The 18,325-nt window shown below is 37.8% G+C and overlaps 1 long non-coding RNA gene across 1 annotated transcript; it reads right to left on the bottom strand.

Moving 5' to 3' along the window:
* Positions 1-11,756: 11,756 nt before the first annotated feature.
* On the bottom strand, positions 11,757-14,123 carry LOC142865517 (uncharacterized). The gene is made up of 3 exons (XR_012915715.1): positions 14,002-14,123; positions 13,226-13,398; positions 11,757-12,062 (listed from the first exon to the last, which is right to left on the bottom strand). It is a non-coding gene; the product is annotated as an uncharacterized LOC142865517 (long non-coding RNA).
* Positions 14,124-18,325: the final 4,202 nt, after the last annotated feature.

Below are 18,325 nucleotides of genomic sequence, written 5' to 3'. Positions count from 1 at the left end.
CGAGCCAGGGCCCCTGGGCCATGATTGTACCCAGGCGGGAGAGGAGGTCTCTGCCAGCTGGCCAGATCTGAAAGACAGTCCTCTACCGGCACCGGACGTAGAACTCTACACGGATGGCAGCAGTTTTATCCAGAAAGGGAAACGACTGGCGGGCTTCGCAGTCACCAGAGTTGATGAGGTCATCGTGTCAGCTCCCTTGCCCCAAGGGTGGTCGGCACAAAGGACGGAGCCATGGGCCCCCATCCAAGCCCTCAGGCGTGCCCGGGGCAAGAAGGCAAACATACACACAGACTCTAAATATGCCTTCGCCACAGTACATGTCCACGGGACAATATACAGGGAGAGGGGGCTGCTGACTGCAGGTGGAAAGCAGATCAAAAATAGGGATGAAATCCTCCCAACTGCCAGAGGCAGTTTGGGAGCCAAAAGAAATTTCGGTCATCCACTGTCGAGGGCACCAAAAGGACGCAAATCCAATTGCCACTGGCAATCACCTGGCAGACCAAGCAGCCAAAAGTGTAGCCATCTGAGGATGTTCAGAGGACAACACTGCAACCCAGTGCCACATCTTGTTGGCACCCGAGTGGCCTGAAGAACCAAAATATACTCCAGAAGAGAACCAGTGGGCAGAGCAGAAGAAGGTCAAGGAGGATGCACACAGATGGTGGCACCTATGGAACCATGACTTTTTTATCCCCAATAAACTAGCATACTCCATTGTCTCCCGACATCACAACCTGACTCACTTAGGGAAAACAGCCCTCACGCAGCTACTCGCCTGGTACTACTACATTGCCAAACTTCCGTCCATCACTGCAGCAGTCAGCGCCCGCTGCCAGACCTGTGCTAAAAACAATGCAGCGGTCAGGCCGAGACCCGCCTCAGGGATTCAGTATACCGGAACCTCTCCGTTCGAGGATGTGGAAGTTGATTTCACAGAAGTAAAACCATGTCGGGGCTATAAATACCTGCTGGTAATGATATGCACCTTCTCAGGCTGGGTCAAGGTAGTCCCTGCCTGGACTGAAAAGGCTAGGGAAGTGGCAAATTTTCTATTGAGAGCAGTCGTCCCAAGGTATGGCCTACCACTCTCCTTTGGAAGTGACAATGGACCAAGCTTCACTGTGGAGGTCATGCAAACCCTCACCAAGCCACGAGGAATCAAATGGAAACTACATGCAGCCTACAGGCCACAGAGCTCAGGCAAAGTACAGCGCATGAACTGGGCCCTCAAGATCACTCTAGTGAAGCTATGTCAGGAAACACAGTTACCCTGGGTAGACATGCTAAGCCCAGCCTGTTCAGAGTCAGGTGCACACCGGGGCCCACAGGATATTCACGCTTTGAAATCCTATTCGGTAGACCTCCCCCACTCATCAAGCGATTAAGGGGAGACGTTAGACAACTAGGGGAATTGAATACAAACACACACCTCCAAGCCTTAGCCAAAACTATGTGCCATTGCCACCACACCGACCTAGAAAAAAACCCCTATCATCCTGGTCTCCCTGTCCACCTCCACCAACCTGGGGATCTAGACTAGGTAAAGAACTGGAAAAGAATACCCCTAAAGACCACTTGGCAGGGTCCCCATACTGTGATACTACTGAGGACTAAACTCTGATCTTTTTTTTTTTTTGCTAAAAACTCCTTCCTAAGGAGGCCAGCTGGATCAGGCTGACAAACAGTAAATTTTTACTAAGCGGCTTTTGTTAACCAAATGAAGTGGCGGTTTACTTCCCAACCTGATTTTGGTATGGCATTAACATCACCTAAAAGATAAGAAGCCCCTGTCTTAACTCAAGCACCCTAGCAGATGCCTATCATAAATTTAAAATATCTTAACTCCTAGCAGATGCCTATTCTTAAATTTAAAGCATCTTAAAGCATCCTAGAAGGCACTTATTGTAAATTTAAAATGTCCTCCTGTCTGGACCTCCCAGAGTGCTCACACCCTTATCTTAACATAAGCATATCCTTTTTGGTCTTTTAAATAAAGTCTAACTCTCTCAGCCAATTGCCAGCCAAAGACTCTTTAAACCCACCTATAACCTGTAAGCCTCACCCCCCCCCCCCCCCCCCCGCTTCAAGATGTCCCACCTTTTGGGGCCAAACCAATGTATGCCTCTCATGTATTGATTTGTGACTTTGCCTGTAACCCCTGTCTCTCTGAAAATGTATAAAACTGAACTGTAACCCAGCCACAGCCAGTCCACTTGCCCAAGGCCTCTTGGCAGTGGCTCCGGGTCGTGGTCCTCAAATTTGGCTCAGAATAAATCTCTTTAAAATTATTTTACAGAGTTTGTTTTTTTTTCATTTGACACTAGTTACTTCCATTGTTATTAAAGTTGCAGGTATCACTCCATGGATCTATCACTCCCGGGTGAAAAAAGGCTAAACCGGACAACAAAACTGATCTCTGGACTGCACGTCAGGACCAGCAGAACCCATGAAAGATCCAGCTTAACCATCTCCCAAGGAGGACAGCCACACCCAGGACTGAACAGGTAAATGATTAGAAATCAGTAGTGAAGGTTTTTGGTGTTTTTGTTTTTCTTTTTAGGTTAACTCCTATTCCATTATAATTTAGCTCTTTGTAGGATTTATGTTTGCAAGCTAGTTAGGAAAAAGAAAAGGGAATAAAAAAAAAAGGTGAAAGAAGCAAAGTGGTGGAAACTGTGATGCCTTATAGAAACATATTGTCAACGGAAAAAAGCCAAACTCTATAAAATAATTTTAAAGAGATTTATTCTGAGCCCAATTTGAGGACCATGACCGAGAGCCATTGCCAAGAGGCCTTGGGCAAGTGGACTCACTGTGGCTGGGTTACAGTTTGGTTTTTATACATTTCAGGGAGGCAGGGGTTACAGGTAAAGTCATAAATCAATGTGTGGGAGGCAGACATTGGTTTGGCCCCAAAAGGTGGGACATCTCAAAGCAGGGGGGCTTATTTACAGGTTATTGATGGATTTAAAGATTCTTTGGCTTGTAATTGGTTAAAGACATGAAGCTTTGTCTAAAGGCTTGAAATGTTTTAACATAAGGAGCTGTTATCAGAGTTAAGTCACCTGTGTAAATTGAGGACCCAAAGGTTTGCTTTGTAGACCCTTAGGCCTGTTAATGGGTTACAAAGGATGTCTCCAATAAGGGAGGGGGGCATGATGAGGCATGTCTGACCTCCCTCCTCCTGGCAGACAATTTAATTTTAGGATATTCCTTTGGCCAGGAGGGGGTCCATTCAGTCAGCTGGTGGGGGTTGAGCCTTAAAATTTACTTTAGTTCACAATATAAAACTAGATGTCATGATAAATAGTGATTAAAAGAGAGAGAGCTTAGAGGAGACCAAGAAAACAAAGAATGATGATGTGATAGTGAATCAGCCCAGCAGTGAGAGAGGGAGCTAGAAGAGAGATAAGGGAACTGATTGAGATCTGAAAAGCACTTTTATCTGCTTTGAATTCTCTAATTTTTCCATTCAATGAGCACTGCCTTACAGTTTTGTAAAATTTGTTGAGTTTGGCAAATATTTCAAACAAGGATGGCCAGATACAGTACGCAAGGTCACCTCTCACATACTCTGTGCTGACTGCTGAAATTACTGGAATGCTGATAATAGAATAGCAGTTTCTAGGATTGACAGAGGCTCTACAATTACCATTTTTTTCTAACAAAGCCCTAGTTTGCTGATGTTCAGACCAGTGAAAAAAGAGGCTATCTTTAAATTTATCCTTTTCTAATTTAAATGAAGACTGGGAAATCAAATGGAAATGTAGGTTTCTTTTGTCTTTTTAAAAAATGTATATGTAGGTTAATTTCTTGCTTAATCTTTATACTATGCATATACCTTTCAAAAATTAAATCACCAAAGAATCAAAACAGCTTCATTGTTTGCCATCAACACTCATTAAACTAGGAAAAAAACCCTCAGAAATAGAGTATTTTGGATCTATAGTTAGTAAAATTTTTATAATAAACACTAGGTTGCTGATAGTCTGACTTACACAATCAGCTTGCACAAATCAGTGAAATTTCTGGCCTCTGTAGTTTTGTACAATTTTACTATAGTGTGATTCAAGTGATAACTTTTGGCGACTCTAAGAACCAATGTGGGTTTCATCCCGGTTGTTTGTCTTTTCACTGCTCCTAAAATTAGCTAATCTTAACCCATACTTGATCCCAACCAAGTTTGGCATGAGGCTGCATATTTTGCATTTGAATCTTGCTTCTGTAGATTTCTTAACCCCTTTGAACCTCCATTTTCCATCTATGAGATATAAGTAATAATATCTCTTACACCTGGCTTGTTGAGATTAATGTAATAACATATACTAGCTCCTTTTCTGAATCAAGCACACATAGCTAACACATACAATCCACTATTATTTCCCAATTTTTAGCTCTAGTAAATTCCCTGAATCTACTGTCTGGGAAAAGGAAGCAAAAAACTTCTAGAAGAAATGATTATTTTTCTTTAGAGTTTTATGCTAGCTGATAAGTTTTGTAAAGCAAAGTGACATAAAACAGAAAAACACTTATAGTATTTAGGAAGAAATAAATGCAGAAATAGGTATGTAAGATAGCAATAATAATATCATTATTATTATAAGTAGCTGTAATTATCTTCTGTTGAAGGCAAAAAGTGAGTCACATGCAAATAGCAAGCTCCTTCTGCACACACCCTGAAACACATACACACACACTGAGCTGTCTCCACTGGGTTACTTCCACCTCAGCTCTTGCACATGCCTTTTAGGAAATAGGTAAGATGTTGCTGATTGTTAAACAGGTCCTATTTAAATTCAACATGACCTATCGGCATTAATGCAAAAAGAGCTTTGGAATATGTGTTAAAGGGAACTTTCTGCATTTAAAAAAATGTGCACACATTTATACCAGACTGGAGAAGAATGAACTGACATCATGTATCTATAGCAAAGAAAAGAATAGTAGAAACCACTTAAAATTCCACTTGTACTCTCAGGAATACAATTTATTCCGGCACGATTCTGTGCCCCTCATTTATTGTAGTAGCCACAGATTCACTCCATGTTTTCATCATGGACCTCTCTTCTTTAAGCCTTTATATTTAAAATGTATTTTAATATTTTACCTTTAATTGTGATGAAATGTTAACTCAATACTGTATTAATTCCAAAATCTTCCTAATGGCAGCTGCTTACTTCTCTGCAATTTGTAGCCTTTTAAACCTACTCAGATCAGCTTTGAAATACATAATTATGCAGGCTTAAAAAATCATTTGCAATAATAATATTTCTATCTCATATTTTAGACATAAATGTAGTAACATTCAAACTACATCACTAATATTATTTGGGATGAATTTCAAAAACTACATTACTATTCAACTTTTTTACCTTAATAGTGTCACCATACAGATCACACAATGGATTTCCACCCCTGCCCGGCAGGCCAGTTTTTAAATTCAACAGCTAGTAGTATTAAAAAACTATTGGGGGTTGGGAGGACGGCTGGATATGTAAAAAGAATATAGGACTAAACAGAAACTCCAGCAGAGAGAAAACACCTCCTGTGTATCACAAATAAACAGTGCATGATCTTGTTTGTACCTCAAGACAACCCACTAAGACCTCTATTGAATAAACAATGAAGGACTTTAACTGTAATACTATGGAATTCACTGTGGCTATTTTGATATTTATGGCAATTTCAGTTGGGATGGATATATGTGTGTGAGTGTATATATAAAGTTAGAAGCTTCTCTATATGTATTGTGTTTGCATGGGGTAAAACAGCTGTCATTTAAGATAGGGAGCCTTAACAGCATAGAGTGATATATGAAAAAAAACGAATTATTTTTCTTCTATTGGCTTCAAGTAGAGTCAAAAGACTTTGTCTACGATAAGCAGATTTTTAAACAAAGAGTTATGAATATGAAGGCGTATGTAGGAAACATTTTCTTTTAGATCCCTTTTTAATGTTTCAAATTGGCTTTTATTTCCCAGTCATTTCTATGATATTTACATTCAGGTAGCTGACTCAGCAGAGGGGTTATTAGAACAGACTTTAGTAATGGAAATGATTTGCTCGGGGACCCCTGGTAGTGAAAGCTTCAGTTCAGTGGTGCCCTGCTAAATGATTTGCATGCTGGTGGGGTGGGTGAGGATATAACAGTTTTGTGTTCTCTATTTTCCCCCACCTCCTACTTCTGTTCCTGCAGATGGAAATAGACTCACTGAAACTTGCTACTGAGATAGAGAATTATTAGTTTTCACATAAACTCTTTAAGTTTCTATGGGACAGTATTTTCCAGCTTATATAAAAACCCAGGAATAGTCTCCTCCCTGTCTTTGACATACCAATTTTGTAGAATTTTTAATATTATCAGTGATGTCAGAGTGTGCAGCGAACATATTCTGGGACATATACGTAACCTTAACATTTGTACCCCCATAATATGCTGAAATAATAAATGAATAAATAGAAATGTTTTTGTTGTATCATCAATAATAAACATGTCAATTAAATAGAAAGTAGTCACTGAGCCATAAAAGGGAGAACAAATGAAAAGACAAAATAAATTATTTGAGGATTTTTCTTCCCCTAGACTGCTGAGCTCCACACACATTGGCCTTGTTTCTCCTCCGCCTACATAGGAAGATGTAGATTTTTTTCCCCCGCTTTAGGGTCTTTGCACTAGCTATGTGGCTGGCTAGCTTATCATTCAAACCTCAAGTTAGATATACTTTCAAAGGAGGTCCTCTCCTCCTAGCACATCCCAGCCAAAGAAGCCACACGCTGAGTATCATTTTGAATTCTTGTTCTCAGACCATTTATTGTTTAATTAAATTATCTTATTTGTGCATTTATTGACCCATTTGTTTTGTGGGTTTTTTTTTTTTTTTTTTGGAGATAGGGTCTCACTCTGTTGTCCACCTAGAGTGCAGTGGCATGATCATAGCTCACTGCAGCTTTAAACTCCTGGGCTCAAGGGATCCTCCTGCCTCGGCGTCACCACCACACCAGGCTCATTTTTCTATTTTTTTCTAGAAATGGGGTCTTGCTCAGGCTGGTCTTGAACTCCTGGCCTCAAGTAATCCTCTGGCCTCGGCCTCCCAAAGTACTAGGATTACAGGCATGAGCCACTCTGGGCAGCCCATTTGTTTTCTGTTTGCTTTCCTGCCCTGATTCATTCTTCTACTGACTGGAAGGTAATCTCCAGGAGGAAGAACCTCACCTTCCTTGTTCACTGCTTCATTCCCTGACTGGTCTTAGAATAGTTAACAAATCCTAGGCATTCAATAAATATTTGTTGAATACTTGGAAGCATGTTACTTCTTAACAAATGTTATGGTTAGAAAATAAATCTAGCTATATTCTGGAAAATGAAAAAAAATTAAATTCATGTTTTCACTACTTATTTGTATCAAAGAGTGTAATTTGGAATTATTTATATATATATTTAGTTTCCTGGTAGGTTGGAGGAATTTCTTTTTCCACTGACTTAGCAATTTAGCTTTGGTGTATATTGATAATAATAGATAACTGTCTACTGAATACTTGCTCAGATACCATGCTAAACATTCCCATGCCCTCTCATTTAATTGCCTTTAACACCCAGTGCTAGCAAATATTATCACCACTGTCATTTTGTACATGCAGAGACTAAGGATTATGGAGGTTAAGTAACTCACCCAAAGTTGGTCTGCTAACTTGATGTGGGTTCGATGTCAGCTCTGTAGGACATGCAAAGCCAGTGATCTTAATCACCTCATTTATGACGTCTTATTGGAGCAGCTGTTATGCTTGTATACATTTTCCTTATTCACATAATAGAGCCATATTTTAACTTTTCAAAAAACATGCCTATTGTTTAAGCAACAGTCAGGTTTATCCCTCCCCTGCCCCATGTGTTTTTTTGGTTATTGTTTTGTTTTAAATAAAATATAGATATACACTTCTCATCACACTTTTTCTCTTTTAACCAATGACACATCTTTCTTTGCAAGATGGTTACACCAGGGCTAAGTAGGGTGTGAATACAGAAAACTGTGCAGGGAAAAAATTCAAATGATGGCCTTACTTCTGTGACACCATTAGCACATTCCTGACCAGTCTATATTCCCTGAACAACTCTTTTAGGTTTATTATACTGTTCTATGGAAAAGATGTTCTAAGAATTTGGATACAGGTTCTTCAAACACTGGAAATAATGTATTCGTCAACTAGTAGCTTAATCCTTGCAAATGGATCCTTGCAAATGGGATTAATAAGAGTAGAGTTTATCTGGGTTTAGTTTTATTTCAAAATGTATTCATTTTGATTAAGACATTCGAAGAAATTGTATAGTATCTACCATGTGAGAAAAACCTCTATTGAAGGCAGTCATAATTATGGTAAAGAAGAGAAAGAAATATTAATAGAAGTGGGAAGGATGATGACAAGGGGAAGAAAAGAAAGAGGAGTCACAGTAGGAAGAGAAGACAGAGAAGAAACTATTGATGATGGAGAAAACAAAAGAGAAATATTTACCTTTAGAAACATTTTATCAACATTTTATTTAAAATCAAAGAATCCTTTTCTCAGAAAAGTATTATATGTAGGTGTATACTGCCATATATTCTGCAAAAAATTAAATGCCTTCAATTACCTGAATTAAAAACCTACAAACACCTGAAAACATTTAACAGTTAAAGGGAGAAAAATCTTCTAGAGGTGTCTCCACAAAATGTGTGCATACTAATATGATTCTATAGGTTTTATAGAATACTAAGTGGAAAAACATTTAGGGACGTAAATTCATGCAGATTGTTGAGACATAACTTGCTATTGCCCTGGAGACGTAAAATCACTCTCGTTTTTAATTTATTTTTGTTAATGAACACATATTTAATACGGTAGTACATTCTACGTGCTTTAGCGCTTGTGTCAGCTTTTAAAAAAATGTTTTCCAAGAAGTAGTTAATCATCTGGGCTCTAGGCATACCTTTCCTAGGAAAACATTGAAAATTAACACAAAAAGAACACAGATGTGACTTCATTAGAAGAAAAATAGCAAATTGAATAGATAACATAAGAAGCACAGACTCATGCTCTGAATTAGAAGAACAGGTGAATCATGTTAGTGTGAATACAACATTAATCTGGACATTACAAGGAAAGAAGTGACTTTTCATAGGTAATCTAATGCTATAGCTATAAAATCTGATTTTATCAAGGTATGTTATTTCTAAAAGACCAAAGTTAATGCATAAGCCTCAAAATTTAGATATGAATCTCTTTTAAACAGATCTTCACTGTTTACAATAAATGTCCATTTGTGTTTATATATAAAAGATATAGGCCTTTAGAGATTTTATAACTTATAAAAAAATAACAAAAAATCCCCCAAATCTATCTCTCTTTAGATAAATCTTTGGGAAAAGAAATTTCCCAAGTGTGTGCTTGCTCTAAGCAGTCAGTAACACCCTGACCTATATTTTGAGGCTGCTGCTTTATGCAAGATATGGATAAAAATAGTACTGCTTGGAAATTTTTATGACATAAAAATATTGAATGAACTATGCATTTGAGCATAACCGTTTGAATTTAGGAAGAATATTCTGGAAGAAATTCAATTTTAACTTGCTGGTTGTTCTTCAAATCTACTTCTAATTGTTTTCTACCCTGAGTAGTAGCCCCAGGGTTTGCACCAGATACATAACTTAGACAAGTTTTCCAGTATACAATGCTTCTGCCAGGCAGCACATCATATTCTTTATTTAGGCGTTTTACTTGAACCTAGGATTTAAAAACAGAAAAATTAATGCTTTTGCCATCAACAACTAAATACAAAGTTAAATAAATAGAAGGTGACTAGAAAGTTATGTGCCTCTCTTTCCATATACTGAATTTCAAGAAAAAAAAAGGAGAAATTATAGAACTGTTATTTCTATTTTTACTTTCATGGATCTAAAGAATATATATCCACTGTGTTATGTTTCATGAGCAGAGATTCTCAAATATATAGGTGGCATAAATATTTTTCATTGTGTCCACATAAATCTGCAAAACATTGAAGACTTCTGAGTGAACAATCTCATCTTATTTTAGATTAGTAATAAAAATAAAAATAAAAATTTGTAGATTAAAGATAGCCTTGTAAATTTAATGCTTATTTAAATAACATTCCCAAATGCGGATGTACTTTTAAATTATTTGGATATTAAAACATTAACAAATGTTTGTTGAACTGAAAAAAAGTGAATAAACAAGTGCCACTTGTTTAACAAAGTTTATATAGTCAAACAACGCATATTTTTTAGAACTCGGGCCAGATATCACACCTGTTGGGAATCCTTTCCTGACAATTTACCCCTTAAGTTTGCATTATTTATATTTCTGTTATATAATATAAACATGTGATTTTGCATTTAATGTAGTATTTATACAGTTTTAGTAATTGCCTATTTATTTATTTATCCATCTTTCCTATTCTCACCTCTGTAGACTACATATTCTATTTTTTTTATCTCAGTGGTTTAGCACTCTGTCTAGCATATTGCCAATGCTTTATAGAAGTTTGCAAATATTGCATTATTCTCCTTTGTATCTAGCACCTGGTACATAGTAGTCATTCCATAACTATTTGCACACTATGATGGTTAATTTTATGTCTCAACTTGACTGGGCTAAGGGATGCACTCATAGCTGGTAAAACATTATTCTGGATGTGCCTATGAGGGCCTTTCTGTAAAAGACTCACATTTGAATCAGTACACTGAGTAAAGTTCACCCTCAACGATGTAGACGGGCATCATGCAATCCATTGAGGGCATGAATAGAATGAAAAGGCTGAGGAAGGGTGAAATCTCTCTCCCTGTTTGAGCTGGGACATCCATCCTCTCCTGACCTTGGATATCAGCACTCCTGGTTCTCAGGCCTTTGAACTCAGACTGAATTATACCACCAGCATCCCTGGTTCTTCAGCTTGCAAATGGCAGGGCATAGAATTTCTTGGCCGCTATAATAGATGAGGCAATTTCCATAATAAATCTATCTCTTTCTGTGTATGTGTGTATATGTATCCTATAGATGTATATACTCATATATATTCTGTATATTAATATATAATGTATATTTATATGTATTTGTGTGTGTGTATAAATTCTGTATGTATACACCTATGTGTACACATATAGTCATGTGTCATTAACAACAGGAATATGTTCTGGAAAATGCATCATTTGGTGATTTCATCTTTCTGCAAATATCATAGTGTACTTACACTATGATGCATATGCCTAAATGTATTAATATATACCTAGATGGTATAACCTACTACATGCCAAGGCAATATGGCATAGTTTATTGCTCCTAGACTACAAACCAGTGTAGCATGTTACTGTACTGAATACTGTAGGTAATTGTAACACAATGGTAAGTACTCATGTATCTAAACATATTTAAACATAGAAAAATTATAGAAAAAATACAGTATAAAATAGGATAAAACGTGGTACACCTGTATAGGGCACTCACCATGAATGGAGCTTGCAGGACTGGAAATCCCTCTGGGTGGGTCTCTAAAGTGGTGAGTAAATGTGAAGGCCTAGGACACTACTGTACCCTTCTGTAGACTTATAAATATTGAACACTTAGGCTGTCCTGAATTTATATAGAAAAATTTTCCCTCCATTAATAAATTAACCTTAGCTACTGTAACCTTTTTACTTCATAAACTTCTTTATTTTTTAACTTTTTGAATCTTTTGTAATAACACATCTTAAAACACATTGTACAGCCATACAAAAATATTTTCTTTCTTTATATTCTTATTCTATAAGATTTTTTTCTATTTAAAAATTTCATATTTAAACTTCTTGTTAAAAACTAAAACACAAACACACACATTTCCCCAGGCCTCAACAGGGTCAGGATCATAGACATCACCATCTTTCAGCTTTATGGCTTGTCCCAGTGGAAGGTCTTCAGGGGAGTAACATGCATGTCATCTCCTATAACGATGACCTCTGGAATACCTCCTGAAGGTCCTGCCTGAGGCTGTTTTACAGTTAATTTCTTTTGTAAGTAGAAGGAGTACACTGTAAAATAACAGTAAAAGGTATATGTAAATACATAAATCAGTAATGTAACCACATATTATCATTATCAAGCATTATGTACAGTGCATAAGTGTTGTGGTACAACATTACAATGGCTATGAGATCACTAGGCAATAGGAATTTTTCAGCTCCATTATAATCTTATGGGACCAGCATCGTATATGTGGTCCATCATCAACCAAAACATTGCTATGCCGTGTGCGATTCCTTTCATTATGGAGTGTACAGGACTCAGGACTGACTTACAGATGGTTCTGCTTCATAGGCACACACAACCTCAAAGCAGACAGCTCCATGGCAGCCCCTCTCTGGGAAATCCTTGAAGGACAATGTTGAGTGGAAATCTTTCCAGCAAGCAAATAATTCTGCAGTGCACCTGGTGTTGCACTTTATTTGGAAGGAGAAAAAGCCAGATGTACTGATCCTTTGGCTATAGTTTGGCTGTATAGGACTGGGAAGGAAGGAACATGGTTGGAAAATTGATGCTAAAGAAATTGGGAAAAGAGGTATTATATGGGGTAAGACGTCTCTGAATGATCAAAAAACATGTTTGTGTCTCATGTGAATGCTTATCAAAGGGGAACCTCAGCAGAGGAGGATTTTAATAATCAAGTGGATAGGATGACCCATTATATGGCTACCTGTCAGCCTCTTTATCCGGCTAGTCCTGTCATCATCCAATGGGCTCATGAACAAAGTGGCCATGAGGGCAGGGATGGAGGTTATATGTGGTCTCAGCAACATGGACTTCCACTCACCAAGGCCTATCTGGATATAGCCACTCCCAATCTGGATATAGCCACACCCAATCTATCAGCAGTAGAGACCAACAGTGAGCCCCTGATATGGCATCATTCATTCCCTGGGATGGCCAACCAGCTACATAATGGCAGGTTGATTCCATTGGATTGTTCCCATCATGGAAGGTGCAGTGTTTTGTCCTTACTAAATAGACACTTAACTCTGAATACGGATTGGCCTTCCCTGCAATGCTTCTGCTAAAAATACCACCCATTGACATAGAGGATGCTTTATCCACTGCTATGGCATTCCACACAGCATTGCTTCTGATCAAAAAAACTCCCTTCACAGCAAAAGAAGTGTGGCAATGAGCCCACGCTGATGAAATTCACTGGACTTACCATGTTCCCCATCATCCTGAAGCAGCTGGCTTGACAGAACAGCGGAATGGCCTTTTGAAGATTCAGTTGCAGGGCCACCTGGTGCAATACCTTGCAGGGTTGGGACAACGTTCTCCAGAAGGTTGCATATTCTCTGAATCATCATTCAACATATGGTGCTGTTTCCCTGATAGCTGGGATTCAAAGGTCCAGGAATGAAGGGGAAAACAGGAACGGCACCACTCACTATTACTCCTAGAGATCCACTAGCACAAAGTTTGCTTCTTGTTCTAGAGACTTTTATGTTCTGCTGGCCTAGAGTCCTTAGTTCCAGGGGGAGGAATGCTTTCAACAATAATTCCATTGACCTGGTAGTTTTAGGCTTCTCCTACTTCTGAGTAAACAGGCCTAGAAGAGAGATATGGGGTTGGCTGGGGGTGATTAATGCAGACTACCAGGGAAATTGGACTACTCGTCCACAATAAAGGTAAGGTGGAGTATGTTTGGAATATAGGAGATCCATTAGAGCATCTCTTAATATTACCATTCCCTGTGATTAAAGTCAATGAAAAAGTCCAGCAACCCAATCTAGGTAGGACTACCAATGGCTTCTAACATTATTTCTTGGTCTGTGTGTGGGGGTGTTTCTGGAAGAGATTAGCTTTCGAATCAGTACACTGCGTAAAGACCACTCTCACCAATGTGGGCAGGCATCATTCAATCTGTTAAAGGCCCAATTAGAACAAAAAAGAGGGAGAAGGGTAAAACTACTTTGTCTTTGAGCTGGAACATCTAACCTGCCCTCGGACTTTGGGGTGCTCTTGGTTTTCAGGTCTTCAGACTTGGAATGAATTACATCATCAGCTTTCTTGCTTCTCCAAGTTTACAGATGGCAGATCATGGGACTTCTTGGCCTCCATAATCCTGTGAGCCAATTTCCATAATAAATCTTCTCAGATATATACATATCTGTATCTATATCTATATATAGATATAGACATATAGCTCTATCTCATATTGGTTCTGTTTCTCTGAATCCATAGACTGAATGGATAAATGAATGGATGCCATCTGCTTTTAGAATCTCTGTAACTATACATTTATCAGTTACCACATGACTCATAAACAGATTTATTAGAAAAAAAAATCACATACAAAAATCTTTTTAAAATTTGTTCAAAATGGCAAGAATTTACTTTTCCTTTTCAGAAAAGCAATGAAGATAGTTTGAAACCCTCTCTGTTCTTCTGTTATAATTCTTGTATGTGCTTCTATCATTGACTATATGGCTTTGTGCTTTTGTCAGTGGTTCATCCTTCATGTAACATTTATTGAGGGTCACTGTGTGCAAGGAACTCTTCTAGGCATAGGAAAAAGAACCAGAAATATCCTTGTGTTCAGTATTTTTCATATTAGTGGGGGAAGCAGACAATAAACAAGAATAAATACATCGAATATGCAGTGTCTTACATAGTGATAAGTGCTAGGGAAAAATAAAGCAGGCAATGGGGCTTGGAAGTGCATGTGTGTGGGGTGAAGTTACTATTTTAGATGCAATGGCCAGAGAAGACATCAAAGAAGTGACATTTGAGCAAAGTCAGAAAGAAAGGAAGGACCTCTGCATGAACCCAGGAAGAGAATCTAACAGAGAGAATAGTAATAATAAATAGTAGTGGCAGTGGTGGAGTCATGTAATGTGGACCTATGGTCCATTCTAATGACTTGTGCTCGCAGTGAGATGGAATGTCGTTAGAGATTTTAAGCAGTGGCATGATCTGACTTAGATTTTAACATGAAAACTCTGCCTGCTGAGTTGAAAATATACTGCAAGGGTAGATGCAGAAATCAGTTATAAGCAAATAAAATACCTAGGAGGAGTATATTTAACTAAGGAGGTGAAAGACTGCTACAAGGGAGAAGGATGAAACACTGAGGAAGGAAATAGCAGAGGACATAAACAGGTGGAAAACCGTACCATGCCATGGGTCGGCAGAATCAACATTGTTAAAATGTCTATACAATCCAAAGTGATCTACAGATTCAATAGAGTCCCTATTAAAATACCACCATCATTTTTCACAGATCTAGAAATATTCTATGCTTTGTATGGAACCAGAGAAGACCCCATATAGCAAAAGCAATCTTAAGCAAAAAGAACCCAATTTACAAGCTTCAAGCTATACTACAATGCTACAGTAACTAAAACAGTATCTCACTGGCACAAGAACAAAGGAACAGACCAATGGAGCAGAACTGAGAACCCAGATATAAAACCAATCTCATATAGCTAACTAATATTTGACAAAGCAGACAAAAACATACACTTATATTTAAATCCTACTAGAGACACATCATTGTTCATTACTCATTTTGAAAGATTATCAGAGACAAAAGACTAGGAATAGTTTGGGGGAAAAGCTTTCAAAGGAATAATGAACAATAATGTGTCTCTATTGCATTCAATTTTTAGGAAATGATATAAAGAGTAAATCCACAGTGACATACTCCACTCCTTGCTTCACTTGCACACCCATTATTTTGCTTCTACTAGGCACTGGGCATATAATGATGAGCAAATCAGTCATGGGCCCACCATTGGCTGATAGTCTAGTGGGATTTAAAGACTTACAGGAAAGGACTTTTAAAATAGGCAGAATTCTATGATGACCCCCAGCAATCCTCACTCTTGTATAATCCCCTCATTTTCAATATAGTTAGAACCTGTGTGAATATAGCAGCTCCTACTTGCAAGATTAGGTTATGCTATATGATGGCATGGTTGACCTTAAGATAGAGAGATTATCTGCGTGGGCTTAACATAATCACCTGACCCCTTTAAAAGCAGAAATTTTTCTCTGGTTGGTGGAAGAAGAGCACGTAAAAGATTTGGAGCAGGAGGATTTGAAGCTGCTACTGTTGGCTGGAGACCTCAGTCGTACAACTGCTGGGGACTGAATTTTGCCAACAAGAATGAGCTCAGAAGTAGATTTGTGCCCCCAGATCCTCTAGATAAGAACTTGTCCTAGATTTCAGGCTTGTGATATTGAGCAGAGAACAAGCCACACCTTGCTGGACTTTTGATCCACAGAACTGTGATCTAATAAAGTGACATTTATTTTTAAGCCATTATGTTTGTGGTAATTTGTGATGCGGCAGTATTTGTCTCTGTGGACATGGTTGGCTGGAGTCCATAGATTGGGAGCCGGAGGATCCACTTCTATTGTGGCTTACCTACATGGCTGGAAAATTGGTGCTCATTGTATGTGGGGTGCTCAGGACCAGAGGCTTCAGTTCCTCTCCATATGGGCCTTTACACAGGCTACTTGCCTTCCCTACAGCAGGAGCCTGGGTTCCAAGAGTAAGAGTCTTAAGAGAACAGGATAAGTGAATGGTAATTTTACAACCTAGCCTAGGAAATCATTTAACGCCATTTTTACCATTTTCTATTGTTTGAGGCCATCACAAAGGTCTGCTAATGTTTAAGATGAACTGAGTTTACCGCTGAAACAGGATGTTCAACATCAGCATTTAAGAACAGCATGAGATGGGATATTTGTGATAGCCATATTTGAAATATACAGTTATATGCTGATTTAATGACTCACTCATATTTTTTTTTAAATATATTTTACTTTTGTTTGTTTGTTTCCTTTTTTTTTATTTTGGCATATTATGGGGGTACAGATTTTAAGGTTTCAATAAATGCTGATTCCCCCCTCCCCACACAAGTCTGAGTCTCCAGCATGACCATCCCCCAGATGGTGCACATCTCACTCATTATATATGTATATACCTGCCCCTCTTCCACCTCCCCCCTGCCCAATACCCTATTACTATAGTACCTATGTGTCCACTTAGGTGCTACTCAGTTAATACCAATTTGCTGGTGAGTATATGTGGTGCTTGTTTTTCCATTCTTGGGAAACTTCACTTAATAGTATGGGTTCCAGCTCTAACCAGGAAAGTATAAGATGTGCTATATCACCATTGTTTCTTAGAGCTGAATAGTACTCCATGGTATACATATACCACATTTTATTAATCCATTCTTGGATTGATGGGCACTTGGGCTGTTTCCACAGCCTTGCAATTATGAATTGTGCTGCTATAAACATTCGTCACTCATATCTTGATATCTATTTTGTTTTTAAAAATGGTAACATTTGAAGGAAAGTTGGAAATGATGACAGTGCAAAGAAAAGCATGGTTACACCCCAAATGGCAGGTTAGGGATATGAATGTGTTTGAATACATAATGCACATACATAATAAATCCCATAATGACAAATGTCAAATATACCTGCTAATTTTAACATTAACTTATATTTTGAGAAAACATCCAAAATGTTAAAAATGGGCAGTGAGAATAAAAATTAAGATCTATTTGAATATAAATGTGCTATTTGAACCTCAGTTGACTTCAATAACTTGAAATACACCACTCTTGTTTCTTGAACATTCATTCAATATATGTAGCATTAACAATAGTCACATTTCATACATTGCATATTTTGATTTGTTTGAAATGTGAATGCTAAGAACCTAGAAAACTATTATTCACCCAGATATAAAATGTAGGCAACTTTTCCATTATAGAGCTGAGTATATGATTTAGGCTTATTTTTGTGAGCAAGTGGATAAAGTTCAATATATTTTTTTTATTTACAGAATATAATGGTAAGTAAATAAAAAGCAATAAAATTGTTCCTCAGCAGATCTAGATTTCATCAAAATATACAAATTATTCCTTTTCATCTTCTATACTTGGATGATTAAAAAATAATTGAATCTCATTACCGAGTGAACCAGACATAGGGAAAATACACTTCAATTCATGAAAGCATATGCATTCATTACTGAAGTTAAAATTTTGGTCAAATTGTGTGTAGATTTGTCAAAATAAAAATGACTTTCATTTTCCATGACTTCATAAGCCTAGAATTTCACAATAAAAGAGAAGCTTTATATAAATGACAAAACGTAGGAAATGCATTTTTCACATTTTAATTACAATTCACATGTCTGTATCTCCTGCTGTGATGTTTTGTTAAAAAGAGATTTCATTTGTGAAACTGCCAGTATAGAAATTGACAGATGGTAAGACCAGTTTCCAACCTGCTG

The sequence above is a fragment of the Microcebus murinus genome, chromosome 29, assembly GCF_040939455.1.
Source record: "Microcebus murinus isolate Inina chromosome 29, M.murinus_Inina_mat1.0, whole genome shotgun sequence".
Classification (NCBI taxonomy): domain Eukaryota; kingdom Metazoa; phylum Chordata; class Mammalia; order Primates; family Cheirogaleidae; genus Microcebus; species Microcebus murinus.
Note: the sequence above shows the minus strand (reverse complement) of the source record. Positions and strands in the feature narration are given on the sequence as shown.